Source organism: Plectropomus leopardus, chromosome 14 (assembly GCF_008729295.1).
Source record: "Plectropomus leopardus isolate mb chromosome 14, YSFRI_Pleo_2.0, whole genome shotgun sequence".
NCBI classification, from domain to species: Eukaryota; Metazoa; Chordata; class Actinopteri; order Perciformes; family Serranidae; genus Plectropomus; species Plectropomus leopardus.
Window position 1 is genome coordinate 23,420,845 of NC_056476.1, and position 18,192 is coordinate 23,439,036.

General features: G+C 39.2%; 1 long non-coding RNA gene across 1 annotated transcript in view; it reads right to left on the minus strand.

Moving 5' to 3' along the window:
- Positions 1-481: 481 nt before the first annotated feature.
- Positions 482-18,192, minus strand: part of LOC121953280 — a 35,535-nt gene continuing 17,824 nt past the window's right edge. The window contains exon 3 of the long non-coding RNA XR_006106499.1: positions 482-689. This is a non-coding gene — a long non-coding RNA (uncharacterized LOC121953280). The remainder of the gene's footprint in view (positions 690-18,192) is intronic.

An 18,192-nucleotide genomic window follows, 5' to 3' on the forward strand; every position in this document is an offset into this window, starting at 1 on the left:
GAAATGGCTCCTCCCAAATTCAAAAAATACCGCATGATACTGTTACTTTAGATACCATGAACGTTAGTTTAGCAGTTATGTGCTGTGTTTTAGGAATACATAGCAGTTTTTATAAAAAAAATCATTGGAGCGTAATTTAACAGTTTTTCTTGTATATTAACATTAAACTACTGTATTTTAAAATAACCTAATACCACTGAAAATCTGCTGTAAATTTACAGCAAAGGTTTACAGTGTACAATATGTATCCTGTATTAATGATAATTAAAGAATGTGATGATAATAATAATCATAATAATAATAATCATAATTGATAGAGATGACACAATATTCAATATTCATTTTCAAATATTTGTTAACATAAAAACACGTCACCAGTGCAACAGTCAGTCAGTGAGTGACTCAGTGAATGAGGGAGTTGGTGAGTGCATGTTTGAATGAGTGGCTGAGTGAGATAGTGGTGCATGTGTGTGTGTGTGTGTGTGTGTGTGTGTGTGTGTGTGTGTGAGTGTGTGTGTAAAAAAAAAAAATCATACAATGTCCCACTTGAAGTCACTGAGCATCTTGTTGAGTGTGAAGATGTGGATTCACTGGCGTTGCCTTCTTTTTGACCATCCCGCCACTCTTCTTGCTTTGTGCTGGGATGGCTTGCTTTAATGGCCCTCTCAGGATTGAAATCAATGCAGGTTCTAGGAGAATGAAGTAGAACACCAAAATACTCTTCTTTTAGGTCACATAACTCCATGAAAATGACATAAGTCAAAAGTCTTGCAAGGCTCTTTTTGTCAATTTGGAAAACACAGAGCTACTTCCAACCACATTACATTACACAGTTAAAATATCTTACGGCAAAAGCAAGTGTTTTAATATTAATGTAGGCTACTGAAACAAAATACCGAAGTGCTAATTTAAGCTAACCAGAATAATGCCTTTAATAAAAAAATAAAACCTTCAATGGCTCTTTTTTACCAGTGTTGAGAACAAAACACAGGTTACTCTCACTATCATATTGTCACTGTATTAGTCAGTGTAGTTGAATTATCTCTCAGCAAAAGTGAGTGTTGTTTTAATTTTAATGTGAACTGAGGCAAAATATTGACATGCATTTATAAGCCAATGTTAGCTTAGGTTAGCTACAGTTTGAACATTGAAAATACGAAGTGTTTCAGCAGCTTTGTACAACACTTATAAATGGCAGATAATTTTAATACGTATAATGCTATTTCCTAGCAGAATAAAAGTGGTAAAAAAAAAATGCTTTATCAGACATCAGTGATGAAAGGCTGTACGGGCTGATATCTCCTCAGGCAGAAATCCAGTGTTGTGTGACTCCCTTAGCTATGAAATGCGCCCACACTTTACTCCTCACATCAGTTAATTTTTAAATTTCAATTCCCTCCTTTTTTTCTTTCACCTTCTCATAATGCTTAGCTGTTAACTGTAAGTTTAACTATAATACATACATGGTAAGTTTACAGTACATTACTGTAAATAATGGCAGCCTCTTACACTGCTGTAGTTACATAAGAATATGTAACATATAGAACAAATGTGAAAGATAACACAAAGATGAAAAAAGGCGTACGGTGCATTAACAAAAAATACGAATAAAATATGTAAAACAAAGCATGAAACATTTCAAAATTTACTATTGTGGATCAAATAATTTGAGCCCTATTGAGACTTTTATCAAGAGCCACAGGATACCCTCATTAATCAAGAGTGTCCCAGTGAGCTTTGATAAAACATCCTCATGCTTGCAGTCTTACCTGGCACTTGAGCTCCGTGGTGGAAATGTGTCTCGCAAGTAGGCACTTGAACGTTCAAAAATACAAGTATAGTTGTGGGTGGAACTGGAAAATGTAAATGTGGGTGCAGAGGATAAAGTCAGTGTCAAACTGAAGTGAGATGAGCAATTGGAGATCAACACAGCCGAGCGTCATAGCCTGACATACCCGCTATCAATAAACTTTTTTTAAGCCTCAATATTCTCTCATTGAACCCAAGACATATCAGACAAAGTGAAGTTACCTTAAGACTATATTTTTCGGAATGACTGACTTTGTGTACAAAATCCAATCTAGTCTGAATCCAGCATCTTGCGATCATTAAAGAAGACTGCAGCTTTAGGCATTTTAATAATTTCTTCAGCATTCAGCTGTTGTGGATTGTGAATAGAGAAATGTCAGTATTACCTCAGATTTTGTTACTGTGCCCAGGAACCGATTGTCCAATCAAATCCAAACAACAATCGCAACAATTGTAACTTGCTTAAGGATTCCCTTGCCAGAGTGGAAATGTGTTTTTCATTGCAACCCAAGGCAAAGTAATGATAACAATGAGTCAGGGCTCATTTGAAAAGTGGAAATACAATGTAATTTCCTCTGTTGCGTTGAACACGGTGACGTATAACAGTCATCTAATTACCTTCAGCACAATTAGGCCTCAACACTTATACACCGCACTTCTTCATCTTTTAGTTTCTGTAATTGCGTCCTGTGTTGGCTTTCGATGTCATTTATTTGCCTTATGCTTCCCGTCTCTTTGGCCATGGGAGACGCAAATGAAAGCTAGCTGAAGATTAATTGTCAGGTTGTGTTCATTAGTTCCTTAACGATTTTCCAATCATCGCTACGGTGCAGTTTTACGACACTCAAGGCAATTGTGGCAGGATATTAATGTGGCGATGACTCAAATCGGAAGAAGTTGAGTCCTTCTTCTATAGAGCAAGAGTTAAGTTGTTTAAAGAAAGAGGTAGAAAAAGAAGTACAAAGGCCATTTGTATATCTAAAACCTCAAAGGTTTTCCTACCTTGCCTAGAGTAATGTCTGAAATAAGATCTTCTCTTACACGTAGCGCCAACCTGTCACCCCTGGCTGGATGTGACACAGTGTCGGCTCAAATTGCGTTGTCCTTGACTAGAGACAAGTCCATCATGCAGTACGTGAGGAGAGCAACATATTCTGCGTTAGTCCCCTGTCCTGTCTAAGTCTCCGCGGTGCCGCTTGTTCTGATCCCCCTCCTTCATCAAGCCTCTGCTTTGAGCTGTCACTCTCTCACTAAAAGCAGAAATGGGGGAGCTAAGTTGGACCAATCATGGCAGATAATGCGCTTAAATCAGCCAGTGGGTGTGAAAGCCGACCACTTGGGTTTCAGCTCCTCACTTCAAAGCCTCCAAATTTGCCCGACTCTCCTCATTAGCTCTGAAGTATATACTACAAATACTGCTTTCAGTGGTTAATCAATCGCATAATGAAAGCCTTAATGCCTTCTTGTGCCTTTCGGCAGTCTGGTACTTGTTTGTTGTAGGTGCTAGAAAAAAAAGAGGACCAAAACTTCAGTCTGAGTGCAAATGCACAGATTTTTTTCCATTCAGTCTTCATCCTAAATGTATTAATCTTTTAAAATTGACATGTACTATATAATCATACCTTTGTAATAGGACACAGCACAGCACGCAGATAAGATCAGGACTTTATAAAACATAGTGATCAGGTGTCAGACCATACGGCATGCATCCAAGAAGAAGCTTCGAAACCTTGACTTTAGGGACTGTTAACAAACTGTAATTCCTGCCCAGTATAACTTGGAAATTGTTCTGCTTTTACATGTTTAACACGGAACAAGAAAATAAATATTTCAAGTTTCTGAAGAGTGGGTATAAATCAAAATTGATGAATGTACAAAGAATTATGAATCTAAAGCACTGCATATCTTTTACAGAGCTTCACAATGGGATGTTAAGCTGTCTGGCCCGCAACTTCACAGTTCTGAATTCTGACTTCTCTAATAGCAGCTGCAGCAGGTGTCTGTTTTCAGCAAAAAGTTCGAAAACACTGTACATTACACATGTAAATTAACAAGCCAGCAAACTGGAAAGAAACACAACCTCAGCCATTTAAACCAAACTTGACAAAAAGAAAAGAACACACAAACAAACAAAAACACTGCTCGTATTCTCACAGGGACACGCCTTACCATTCCCTATGTCTAGACAGGTTTGCCACTCTCGGCCAACGCGAGCACGAACAGAGCTGCAGAGCAAAACCAATCATATAATCCCAAAACAAAGAAAAGAAACAACAAAAGTAAAACAACTTGCTGTAGTGACAGTGGGGTGTAGCGAGAGATTGAGACAAAAATATATAGAAACAAAACCTTGTAGAATTTAAAATAGCAGTTGCATCGGTGAGTAGGGGCAGAGAAATTCGGAGCGGACCTTCACTGTGATGCACAGCGTGGCCTAACAGTGCCGCAAAATGCACAAAATGCTAAAATTACATGTTTGGTGTAACATTGAAATTAATGCAAAATTGCATACCAGAAAACAGATCATGGTTTAGCAGTTTAGCAGCCAGACTGTGGCTTGACCTCAAGCAAGCAGAATAGAGAACAAGAAAAGAATTATGCATTAAGTGGCTTTAAGCAGACAGTACCACCCCAAATCTGCCAGCAGGAGAGAGTCAGCTCTGCTGCAGGAGTGTATGCAAGTATAACATCAATGACACACAATTTGAAAATACAGTGCAGTAGAACTACAAGCATATGTATCTTTCAATCACTTGGAACTGCGAACTCAAATTGACACAGTGTCAGCAATGTCAGAGTTAGGCATCCTTCTGCATCTGTTGTTTATGCTCCGGGATGCCACTACCATGATGTCAACAAGTGCACATGGTGGGATGATGTGGCAGGTGGAACTACGCATGCAACAACAAGGATGGTTAGATTTAGGCAACAAAGTCATGGATGGTTAGGATTAAGGGAAGGAGGCACATAGTAAGATCTAGAAAAAAATCATCACTTCCATACAGGAAACAAACACCAAACACAAGCGTCAAAGCATGTGTTTATGGGACCAATCTACCTCCCCTCCCGCCCCCCCTATAAATTTATTTGTGGTATATTGCAAACTGAAAAGCTGTATGGAAATGGTATGCAAATAGGGAGTTGGTGGAGACCAAAAGAGAGCTAAAAGAGTGAAAAATGGACCATCAACTGTCAGATGGCCATAAACACAACTTCAGATTAAACCTAATTATGTTGCTCCATGTCTGCTGGATGTGTAAATAGGCCACTGCTTGCTAACATTTCAGCCACAGCAACTTTAAAAGATCTAAAGCTTGTTGACCCCCAAACTGTCATCTCTTTAAATATAGATTAAGGAATTGCTCATTTCCTCTGGTTGTAGCTGAAACACCCTCAAAAGTGAGCAACATTTCAAAAGTCCTTCAACACTCTCTTCCTTTTGCTAGAACTACTAACTGTGGGGATGACTCATTACTTTCACCACTCTTTATTTGGCGTGCATTTTACCTGTCTGAAAGTGATGGTGAGTCAGTAATGTTGTCCACAGACCTTTGTGACAGCATAACTGTCATTTTTTTGGCTGCATGTTCTATAGAAATAGCTAGAGCAAATCATTCAGCAGCAACAACAATTGGGTCTAGTGAGTGTCATCAGTTCTGGACTAGATGAAGAACAAATCGAGCCATGTGGCCTCGGTGAGTGGATGATGAGGACACTCAGTGGCTATCATGGACGCGGAGTGGCACCTGGACGTTTGACTGCACAATTGTGGCGTGGGAGGTGGAGTAGTGGCCTACTGTATAGGCATGATTGTGTGTGTGGGTGTATGTGGGTGGGTGGGTGGCTAGTGAGGTTGATGGCAAATGGCAAAGACATTTATCACTCTAAGCTGGATCTCCGAGGTCACAGTGTAAGAAGGCAACTTGCTGCCCAGAGCTCATGTGCTTGTGTGTGTGTGTGTGTGTGTGTGTGTGTGTGTGTGTGTGTGCATTCATGCTTGTAAGTGTTTTACCCTTGGGTATATTATTTTCATGCTAGGCATTCAAAACACTGTATTTGAGGGACTTCAGTTTTTCTAATTACAATGAGTGTGCAGTTGTTACACACATATTGCATATTGTGGTTTTCATCAGTAAAACATATCAGAACTGTTATCAATTTCAGGGATGATAACTATTAATCTATGTTCAATTAATTGATTATTAAGAATGAAATGGAACATGTGAAATTCAATTCATCAATCAATAAGCTATACAATGCTGTCAGAGTATATGCATTATGTTGCTGTGAGCCTTGATCTGGTAGTGTTTGGAATAAGCATGTTTTTATGTTTTTGTTGTTTTTTTTTTTTCAATGAATGATTGACTTATTAATTTTACCAAAAATCAATTAGGAACAGTGCTTACCACCCTATTAACTAGTTTTATCATCAGTTCCAGTTGGATCCAGTATTCACTCTAAATGTCTAAATGGGAAAAACGTCATTCTCCAGTTGCATACTGTGAAATTGAGCAGCAACTGATCTTAGAACCATGATTACTGCTAAATTCTAGTAACTGGCATTGATAGCTGTGTCTTAGGTTTCAATGAACCAACAACCATGGTGCTGAGGGGCATATTATAAAGTATATAGTTTGATATAAGAAAAAAATCAAATATATTGTTTGCCTGTATTTTTAGATCAGTCATGCACACTAAGGTGGGACAGAAAAGGTTACAGCTCTAAAACTGAACTCCTGCAGGGCTGCCTGAAGGCATTTGTCTTGCCATTTCTTCTGTGACCATTCCACTTCAAAATATCTTTCCAGTGAAACTCCATCCTTTCAGTGCAGTACACACTGACCGCTCAGAGCACACACAAAACACACAATACAGACACAGCAAGTACTCAAGATACAGTAGCCAGGACATGCCTATCCAAGAAGCGGATCTGATGCCGAGATACCACTCAGGGGTGCTACACAGTATGAATTTGCACGCAAGACTATACAGGTGCATTTGCTCACAGGAGCTACAGAAAACTGTTCAGACGTACTCGCACTGGGGGAACCATCAGCCGCTAGTCCAAAGAATGTGCTCTCCCCCACCTCAGTTTGTCTCTGGACTACATGTTCCAAAATATCTAATATTTTGTTTGAAATGGTGTCGGACATCAAGTTGTCTATTTGCTGAAACCACTCACGCCCCTTGGGCAAATCACATGTCTGTTCATCATCCGCTCCATTATTATGCCCCTGCAGTGGAAGTCTTTAGTGTCCAAGGAATTATATACATTTAAAAAGCAGCTCCAAAACTGTCCTGGCAATTTTCTGCTATTTTTCAGCCTGTCATTGCCCTTTGCCCCCAACTATGGCAAATCTCTCCCAAAGTATAGCTCAGATGACCCTGACCTTTGCATTTTGACCTGACCTGTTGAAGTTGTCACTTCATTATAATAGGAATAAAAAATATAGGGCAAAAGGAATATAAAAATAAATTGGCATATTTTAAAGGAACAGTTTGCATGATTTAGGGAGATTAACTAGAAACTATTGGTGAGGATTACAAAATGTAAGCAACTAAAACTTATCCAGGTTAAAATTCTGTTGGTGTTTTACCTCCTGAACAAGGCCAGCCTCTTATAAAAACAACAGACAAGGTTATTAAAACTGGTGAAAAAAACAACAACTCTGAATGCGTGCTTTCCGATGCGCTTGTTGCAGAGGGGCTGCTAACTACTGTTGCTGACAAAAAATGCAAATGGCCCTATCTATATCTAGTGTTTGTTTTGTCCATTCTGGGTTACTGTAGAAACATGGTGATCTCCTAAGACGAGGACCCACTCCCCAGTGTAGGTATAAATGGCCCCTTCTGAGTTAACAAAAACATAATTTGTATTTCCAGACAATTATACGCAAAAGAAAACATATTCATGCACACTGGACCTTTAAACTTTTTTTTGTTGATCTGACTAAAGAAGCCAAGGACACTATTGGAAGACAGTCTGTCACTCAAAGTGACCCACCATTAATTTTGCATAACTGTAAGCCTTAATAAAATGTAAATGGGCAAGTAATCCAAAAATGCATATCCCGTGCAGATGTCATGATAGAGAACATTTGCTACAGAGACTAAAAGCATTTTTGTACCAGACGGTAAACTTGTATTTCCGCTGTAGAGTTTTAACATGGGGTCTATGGGAATTGACTCACTTTTGGAGCCAGCCTCAAGTTGCCATTAGGGAAAGTGAAGTTTTGGGGTTTTGTGTTTTGGCTTAATTTTTCAACCCTTGAGATTACTGCATAGTATTGGCACAAATCATATGCTGTCACATAAAAGAAACAAATCACATACTTCCCATGGAAAATAACTTAATAATGGTATTGCTGCCTTATGTTTTGCAACCCACTCATTGGGTCTACAACTTCAAACAAAGCTGTCGCTGGGCCAAAAAGAGGTAAAGCTGGCTCACTTCAACTTTCCTTTGGCTCGTACACGATAAAATCACTCCAGCTTTGTTAGAAAGCTGAAGTGGCAGCAAACCCAAAACAAGATGAATCAACCTCAGTTTTATCTAACACAGCTAACCCAGCATTCAAACGTCTGGTCTAGCAGGACCCTGGAAAAATAAAGGTGTGACTCTGCTTTGCGGAGACAAAGCATGGAGGGAGATGACTTAACTTGCACTTACATTTAGAGGGGTTTTTTTTGTTTGTTTTTTTTTTTGTTCAGAACTTACAATCAGAATCAGAACTTAACTTTGCCAGTTAGCAGAAGGTGACATCTAATTACTGTCTAGTTTGAGACCTGGCAAACTAGTTGACTGCTGTGAAAAGCTGCGATTGAACCAATGAGATCATCTGTGCCTCCAGAACAGATCTAAAATTTGTTTGTATAACTAAAACTCCAATCTGCTGACACACTGGCATCCCTCCAAATCAAACCAAAACAACACAGCTCCACAGAATGTGTCACAAACAAGACATATTACTAATGGTATGCAAAGAATTCTGCATTGAAAGTTATTTTCCAATTAATATTATTATCGTAACACATTCTGGCAGATGGTGGTTACTCATTATGTTTTATTTCACCAGCACAGAGAAGCCTCATGCAAAATATTTTAAACAATAATGAGAGAATAGTTTTGTATGTTTGGTATAGTGTGTGTTTTCGTGGATATTTCATTTGTTAACTAGGCTCAGTTGACCTGAGGTATAAAATTAAGAGCAAGATGGTGCAATTGCTCTCTTCCTCTTTATGAGTTCTACAATTGTTTGCCTTTTTATGTGCAGCACCAAGGGGATTCCCTACTGTTATACAGTAGCCCAATTTGTTAGCATTAAGGATTGTCATTTAAAATGTAAATTGGGATCATAGCTAAGGTTATGCTGCTGTAGGGAATGAATTAAAGATGAGTCTGCATGTTAAAGACGACTCTTGGAGCTTGAACAGAATGTAGTGCGGGAGGCTGTGATATTTTATTACTGTAACAACTGTCTCCTTTGAAACCCATTTAAGTTAAAGGGAGTTTTACCTCCTTTTTTCCCTTCAATTCATGAAATTTTCATGAATAGCAGCAAAATTGAGCTCCTTGCCAACGGAAGAAACGTTTTGGCCCAGAATCAAAAGGTGCCATCTGCCCGAGAGCCTTGTGTCAGCAGTTTAGCCGTATCACACTATCTACCACATCTCTGTGATCAAGACATGGCTGCAGCTAAAAACGCTCGCCCAGAATGACGGCAGGGTACAGAAACAGTGGGTGGAGAGAGATGCAATCTCAGCTCGGCGAGAGCTTTGATGTGAGCCAAGACGTCCGTCGATTACAGCAGCTCCGTCTTTTGTGGTAGAGGATGTTTTGTCCCTTTAGGGATGCACCCTGCAGAAACCAGCCGCTGTAGAAAAATCTGCTTTTTTTTTTTGTGACGCAGCACGGCTGGAAAATCTTGATGTATTTGATGGGATGTTTGTGGAGGGGGGGGGGGGGGGCTGGGGGGTCTAAATGCAGAGTGTACACTGTGGCTGCCAGTGTCAATGCATGCTGTCTGATGCTCTAGGCTGTCTGCCATTATCCCTGCCAGTATCATCGCTTTGAGTGGGCGTAATGAGAAATTACCATATGAACACAGACATACACATGATCATTATTTATCATGGTATAAGGAAATGATGCTTTTATTTTTAGCTACTGCTCTCTGGATGCTTCTCTGTCACTTCTTAACAGGACCCCTGCTGACAGATATGTAGGAGACAGTTTCAAAAGGAAACCGTGTAACAGGCAGACTTCATATTTACCACCAGCAGTGACAGCACTGCCCCGGGAGGTATTTGTCCCCGGCCCAAATAGTGTTAGTCGCCTGGAAAAACAACAGCAACACAGAGCATGTTATTACATTTTCGTTCGGGGCCAACACACAATGCTGACAGAGACAGTAGCGCTTTGGCCCGGAGCTAGCAGCACACTCATAAATAACACTTCTGAATCACTGACTTGCTGCTGCATGTTCTCCAGCTTTCACCACCACAACCAAGGCAATTGCGGTCCAATCATGGAGTGTATGAGTGTGTGTGTGTGTGTGTGTGTGTGTGTGTGTGTGTGTGTATGTTAGTGGTGGTGGGTAGAGGGTGTTTCGCGGTAAACTCCCCCGGGGAAAAACCTTAAATCGTTGCGGTTAATCCTGTCTGAGGCATTTAGGATAAGCACATTATATTTCATTTCAATATGTGAAAAGAAATGCCACATTGCCGTTGCATCTTCATATCTGCTTCAGCTCATGTTCAATTCAATTCAACTTTATTAATCCCCGTGGAGGAAATTGATTTAAAGGCAAGAAGAGTGCCTCAGACAACAAGATAAGAGACATAAAAATGGAGTCATGGTGGGTGAAAGAGAGGCGTAGCAAGTGTATTTTACTAAACTAACTTCATGTGAAGACCAGGGTGAAGTGTGCGGCCGCTGTTTTCAAGGATGTTAAAATCTTTTTTTTCCAAGCCAGCTGCCCAAAATAATGGGTTTCAGTCATGCTTTGGCATACGCAGATAGTATGTATGCATGTTTTTACTCGTGTTTGTATTACATCATTAAAACATGGTGAATTCAGGGTATTTTTGGAAAATAGCAGGCAAAACACTTGGTATTAAAGTAGATTTTTTTGCCTCCTGGTAAGTAATCACAGACAGTCTTTGAAATATCCTGTGAGAGACAGTGATTTAGCTTTTCCTGCCCAGCCATCATTGCTGTGAGGAAAGATTGGCTTTAGAAAAAGACATTTTTCTTTTCATGCCACCTCTTTGTGTAAACAGGAAACAAAGACACGGACAATCAGAGAACGCTGCCGTGGAAGTGCAGCGCGCTCTTGCTCGGTGCTTTGAAAGAACACAAAAACGAGTCCAGTTAGAAAGCCAATGGTACTCTTTTGGAATCAATGATACTCCATTTTACCCTAAGCTTTATGTATTTTTTTTTACAATAAAATCAATGTGCTTAAACTGTAATATGAGAGGATTCTTCCTGGTATTGAGCCTCTGTCAGAATTTACGCCTTTTGTGTATTTGTTATCTCAATCATCTCAAAGTTTAGAATCCTTCTGGAACTGATTATTTTAATTATCTACATCTCGTCAGAGATTGACATAACAGGAAAAATCAATAAAAGATAATGATCCGTATAAGCACACTGTACACAACCATGTTTAACGACCCAAGGGGTCAATTAGCCCAAATGATAGACAAAAACAAATGTATTAGGTAGCTAGTGGGATTTTATTTTTCTTAGTCTGTGGAATAAATTTAAAGTCATGTCTCAAAACCTTGGCAAAGGCAAACAAAATTATATACATAGCACCAGTATAGGATGGGATTTCTTAACTGTCATATTGACATAGTTTTCAACTAGCCTATTGCTTCAACTGCATGATAGAATACCTGAAATTTAGCTCCAGCATTTGTTTTTTTGTCTGTCAACCCAAGATTTATGGTGGCCCCACCTGGCCACCCCTATGAAAAATTGCGGGAGATGCTCCTGGAGTTTTTGCTCAGCACACAGGCAGAACATTTTTGCAGCTTATGATGAACGCAGTGAAGCAGTTAGTAATTATAGAGATGGATATTTCCAACAGGTGTTGGTGGAGACCAAAACTGAGCTAAAAGAGAAATTATTATTAGACTTACATTTGTCAGGTGGCCAAAAGTAAGACTCTAAATGAATGCTAATATAGTTTTGTGTTTGCTGGATGTGTCAATAGGCAACTGTCATTAACACATTCATTGATAATATAATACAGTGTTGTGTTTACAGATTGTTTAGAAGCCACCACCTGCCCAAAAATATAAATGCAGCTATAAATTTGGTTATTAGAAAGCTGTAACCAATATATCTAATATGTGATGAGCTAACATTAGACAATAATAATGGTCTTTTCTTTTTAACTGATTTTGTATGTTTTCACTGTTTCCAGTCTCAGGTGAGTGTAATTACTGCCTACCAGAACTGTGAAAATACAAGCTATTCAACAGATGTAACCATGTCAACATGTAGGACTAAATGCATCACTGCCTGCTGTGCCTGATCTTTTCTTCTGAACAACTACCCACATGTGATCTCAAGCTGTGAAGTCCCAACACCATCATTAATATTTATGAACATTTCAGTGCACTTTATTTAGACAACACTTGCAAATCCTCAAGGACCCAACTTTAAATGGAATATGTGATTCATCTGCTGACAATGGTAACAGCATGATGCCATGATATATCATTTAAATATAATGTAAAAAGAAACTTTGAACATGCGTGCAATGAGCAGGAGGGAAAGTAAAAGACAAAAGGCATATGTCCTATTTGGTCAATTTTACAAAAGAGCTAAAACTGCCAAAAAGTGTCAATTAAGACAAATTTTCTTTTAATCAGAATTACAAACAGCTTTAGTAAAAGATACCTGGCTTTAATCAATGTATAATTGTGTGTTTTCCTTACACACTGTATACTCTTCTGTAGATGATTGTTGTGACCTCCCACCAACACAGTTTTAACATCCAAATTAGCCGCTTTTCTATATAGGTCACAGAGCTCCTGGGAGCTTTGCTCAACCAGCGCCACCAGCATCGTGACATTTTTCTAAGCCACAAGGGAGCTCCACTGAAGAAAATGGGCTTCATCTCAACCAGTGCTGGACCACAAGGTAACATTAGGATTTACAACAAGGGCCATCAAGAGATCAATGATTCATCACAGTTTATTTCCACATGCATAACTCATGACCCAGGGGCTTCATTAGGCTCTTAGAAACTTTTACATTGTGTGCATAGACGTTCCACAAATAGTTCCTCATAAGAGCATTAAAGACTGTCACATGTGAGTTATCTTTTCTAGTCCTTACGCTTTAATTCACTATTTGTTAGAAGCTGTAACATTTACTCATTTACTGTCGGTGCTGTGGTGTTTTTTTATTTACTGTAAAAAAAAAACAACAACATGTGCTTAAGTCAAGGATTGAAAGCACATTTTAACTTTTAATTAAACAAAGCATTCATTCATCACAACCTTTACCTAATTATATAGGGGAAAACTGCAGACTAATTGTCAAACCCACTGTAATGTCAGTGTAAAGTAATGCTAAACAAGGGAAGAAAGAAAAAGAAGCTGCGAAATAGAGACAGAATCAGATGAGTATTGTGACTGACACAGCGAAGACTTGTTCCTACTATACCTCTGATTTGGAAAAATGCCTTACTGATAAACTGGCAAACCTGCTTCACTGAAAAGAGCTCTGCCAAAACCCACGGTACACTACCTGCCCAGCACCACACAGCAGACGGACACAGTCAGAGACTAGCTAGTGAACATAGTGGAGTATTTAGCAGCTAAAGAGCTGGAGATTTCCCACGGGAGTTGATGGAGAGCAAACAAAAAAGTGAATGTTGGACTTGCATTCAGAACATGGCTAAAAATGATCAATTAAAATGTTGTAATTAACCAGAATCATCCATTTGTCTTTGAGAAAAATAAATACTTTCTTTACTATGTATCCTAATAAAAATAATGGTACTATTCACAAGTTGAAGTACATAAAACATTTGTTACAAACATATATGTTTGTATGTATATCTATGAAAAATGTTGTTGAACATTAATATAGCAGCATTTGCTATGTAGTAATGTAATGACGTCCTTAGCAGAGAAAGAATTCACACAACCTCTCTGTGCTTTGTAATCCGAGCTTTTCTGTTTTTTGTTTTGGTAACTGAGCCAGAGATGCTTGCATGTTAAAGTGCATGTGAGTCCCTCCTTTCATGATCCACTGGCTAGCTAATCGTCCCCATTTTGAACTGCATTCATATAGCAGTTATCACGGATCACACCGCACTGACCCTCGGCGCTCAGAGGACAACCCCCAGGTTAACACTGTAAGCTCTGTTAGCACTTTTGCCATCGTTATCATTGTTCGCACTATTACAGTGGCTAGCACTGCTGGCCGCCACCATTTCAGCTCAGCCACCTCCATGTTCACTTGTGACATCAGAGGTGAGAGCCGTGTGCAGGCAATCCCGGCCCAGACTCTGCATGCCATTTAGCACCTTTAACTGATTTATTAAATGCATTTACAGAAATGTCTGGCCAGTGTCAGACGCCATTGTATGACGTACCAATGGCTGTGAGGTATTTAGACACAGTCCTGTGGAGATCTCTGACCTATGTGCTCCCTCTGGACAGCTGCTGTCTCTCCTTTTATGTGACTTCATCAATCCTTGCACTTAAGTCAGGAGCTGTGGCCACTCTCACGACAAAGGGGAGGTTTTAGTCTGCCCGCCTGGACCTGCAGGATGATTTGTTGATCGTCATCTTGGAGCACATTTGTTCACCCAGAAGGGTACTTCTGAATGTGCTCAGCACAAGATGGACCCATGGCATCGTGTCTGGGATTAAATGGACCAACTTGACCCTTTGCAGTTCTGATGCACTGTGACTCACAGGTTCCTCTTTGTCATCAGCTACAAACGAAGGGTTTCATACTCAGACTATGTGTGTCCATTTTGGAGAAACAACATTGTTGGCTGTTTATTGCAACTTGGAGACACTGCTGTAGATATAAAGTACACAGCACAATTCAGTGACTGACCCTGGATCAGTGTAGAGACTGTAAAATCATCTTATATACCTTCTGGGTGGATATATAAACTGTAGCCGTGTCCAATTTCAGGGAGCTCCTCATTAGACAGACTGACAGTCTGTAGGCTGAACCAGCACTTTGTCTCCAAATTAGTCGGTTTACAGTTTTAAGTGACTCAGCAACTAAATGAATGATCAGGATGATTCTCTGTGTCTAAAATACAAATGTTTACTTTGTTGTGAATTATTTCTATTTTGTAAAAAGTAAAAAAAAAAAAAAAAGCTCCAAAGAACCTCAGTAATTGATAATGACTTGTATCTTAATGCCAAGAGTCATTTTGCAGAGGCAGCCGCCACGGTTTCCACTGCTGCAACCTCAGAATACGACCTACCCAACCACTTAAAATGGATTTGTGATCATTTCATACTGAATTTCAGAGCCTTCAGGTCAGTTAAAGCTGCACAAAAAGAGAGCTACTCTGTGTTCAATTTGTGCACACACACTACCTAATTCTGCTTTTGGGAAAGTAGTGGTGGGAGGATTGTACTGTGTCATGCATATTCAAGAGCACCTGTTTGCATTGCAGCAATACACATTGAGGAAAGTGAGATTATCTGTTATGCCACACTAAAAAGCCAAAACACTGAGTGTAACTGCCTATCAGACTGATAACAGTTTTCCCCTTGAAGGCCATGAAAGAGCAGATTTCTCCATGCAGTTGGTAGAACTTTCACAAAGCTTCAATTCAGCTTAGCCAGCGCAACACAAAGAGATACATACACTTTTCTTTTCATTTAAAAGCCCTTTGACCAGCAGTGATCTGGAGGTGGTTTGTTATCTATTCAATGGTATCACATTGATTCCGCACTCAAGTTTGACAAGCTATACATACAATAGTACAAAGCATCAACACTATGATGCAGGCCATTGAAAAGATACTTGTATAGCAGTAACAGGACTGCATACTAAAGATAAGTGCTGTTAAGTTACTGCTAATAAAACTGTGACTAAGTGGGCGAGACCACCTGACATATTTCTAACCATGCTTGTTTGAACACTAAGTACCATCACAATCTGTAGCATTGCCAGCGCTCCCTAGCCCAGATTTCTTTGTGTTAAGCACTGATCTGGTGGCAGCTTTTGAATCTCTTGTCACACTTTCCCACAGAAACTCAACACGTCTCACAAATATTTCAGGTTAAAAGCTTACCAGTTACAAGAGGGTTCTTATCAACCTGATGTATGTTGTATGTATAATGTTTGTTTGAGTGTTTGTTTTTTTCCTATAAGTTCGGTGTCAGTTATTTGATGCCATAAAAAGGGATGTAACATTATGAATGACAGCTGCGTATGTCAGTCTGTGTGCTCATGATCACTGGTGCTGCATTTGATTGGTCGGGCGGCGGAAGGTCGATATTGTGGAGATCGTTACTGTGCAGACTCTAGCTCCAAATAAGGGCATCAGTGCAAGATGGCAGAAGCTGATAGCAGAAATTCTGGTGTTATTTTTGTACAGTGGGAGGAAGTGGAGACACGTTGTCCAAATTTTTTTAAAAAATCATTGGTTAAAATGACATGTAAGCATGACAGAAACAATGGAAGCTCAATTAGGATCCTTTGTTTTGGTGGACTTACGAATTCTGTGGTTCAGCTACGTCACACAATGAATAATGGTTAATGTTATGACCCCAGAGGTAGTATAAAGAGGACATTGGGGTGGAGGATGGATCAATAAAACTGAAGACTTTCACCTGGAAGACCTGTTTGTGTCCAATGAGAAACCATAAATTAACACTGAGTTATTTTACCTTCACATATCTGTCACATTACATATTTTACTTGTGTACAGTATACAACAAACTTAAATTATATTTAATAAAATTATTATCTCTTTTTCCAAAACTTAACCAAGTAGTTTTGGTATTCATGAAGCTATAGCCATTTCACTACATTAACTATGAGTTTGCGATTGTTCCAGCATGTACCTTGGTCACTTTACGTGCCACCATCACATATAGAAGGTGTGGTCATTTCACTTGTTTCTGCGAAATGAGGTTGGAAAAAAAAAAAGTGTACTGGAAGTATTGAGTTAAATGGACAGCAGCTTTTAGCAATCAAAAAACAAATAAAAAAGCTAAATAAAAGCGATTGGAAATAATTAGCAAATAAAAAGTACTGTTGAAGATTGATGTTTGACATGATTCTGTTGTACTCTTGAAAATACTTTTATTGAAATGTAAACTTAAAAAAAGGAAACCTTACTCTTAAAAAGTACAAATACAGCAGGATGTGTTGAATCAACAAACAGAATTATTAGTAAATGAAAAGTGCCAAGCCATTGCTCAAACAGCCCAAAATTCAGAAGCCACATTAGTCCCATTGGACTAGTTTTTCCCATTGGACCAAAAGCCCATTCCAAAGTCTCATTTTCTACAAAAATACATGCTACATGCATTCAGTTTACCAGCGGCATTTGAGCTTCTGGTGATGTTTTTCACTAACCCATCCCTGCTTTGCTAATGATTTTTGTGCCACATAACATGGGTGTTTTAAGCCAAAACATGATCTTTTATTAACCATAACCAAGTGGGCTTTATGTGTAAACCCAACCACACATTTACTACAGCAATGGGCCTGCAATTTGGGGGTAATGAGGTGTTGGAGAAATGGACTTTTGGTCCAACTGGACATTAATTGGACAAACGGGGATTCAGAATTTTGACCCTTTGGACAAACAGGCATTTCCCAAATGGAAATGGGAACAGATTTACTTTTTTTTAACAGTAAACTCTTAAGAGCTATGTTTTTTGAAGAGACTAAATTATGAGAGTGTTGGACCGGATCACATTACTGGAGTGCTTAATTTAACAAATAGGAGTTTCAGGCCCAGTCTTCTTCCATGTGGTAAGTACTTATATATGCTGTTTATCTTGGAGCACTAAAGCGTACATTTGGAGAATTCATGTCTTCAGTGCATCCAAGTCAGTTTTCTGAGTAAGAGATACATTTATTGATTCCAAACTTGTAGTGTTGCGATTGCTGATATTAAATGAAGCTTATCCTAAGTATACTCACTGCCTCCCTGTCACTGTCAGTTTAGGTTTTGTCTCTTGACACAGCTGTCTGCTTCATACAATCCTGGGAGACTTGTTCATGTTTTAGAAATCCTGACAAATGCTGACAAAACTTTAAAAGACATTAGAAATAGTATCCTGCAGTTCAGCTTCCACAAGGATTTTTCCCTTCAAAGTAAAAAAATTGGTACCGACCTCCGCAAATGCAGAGCAGTAGATGTG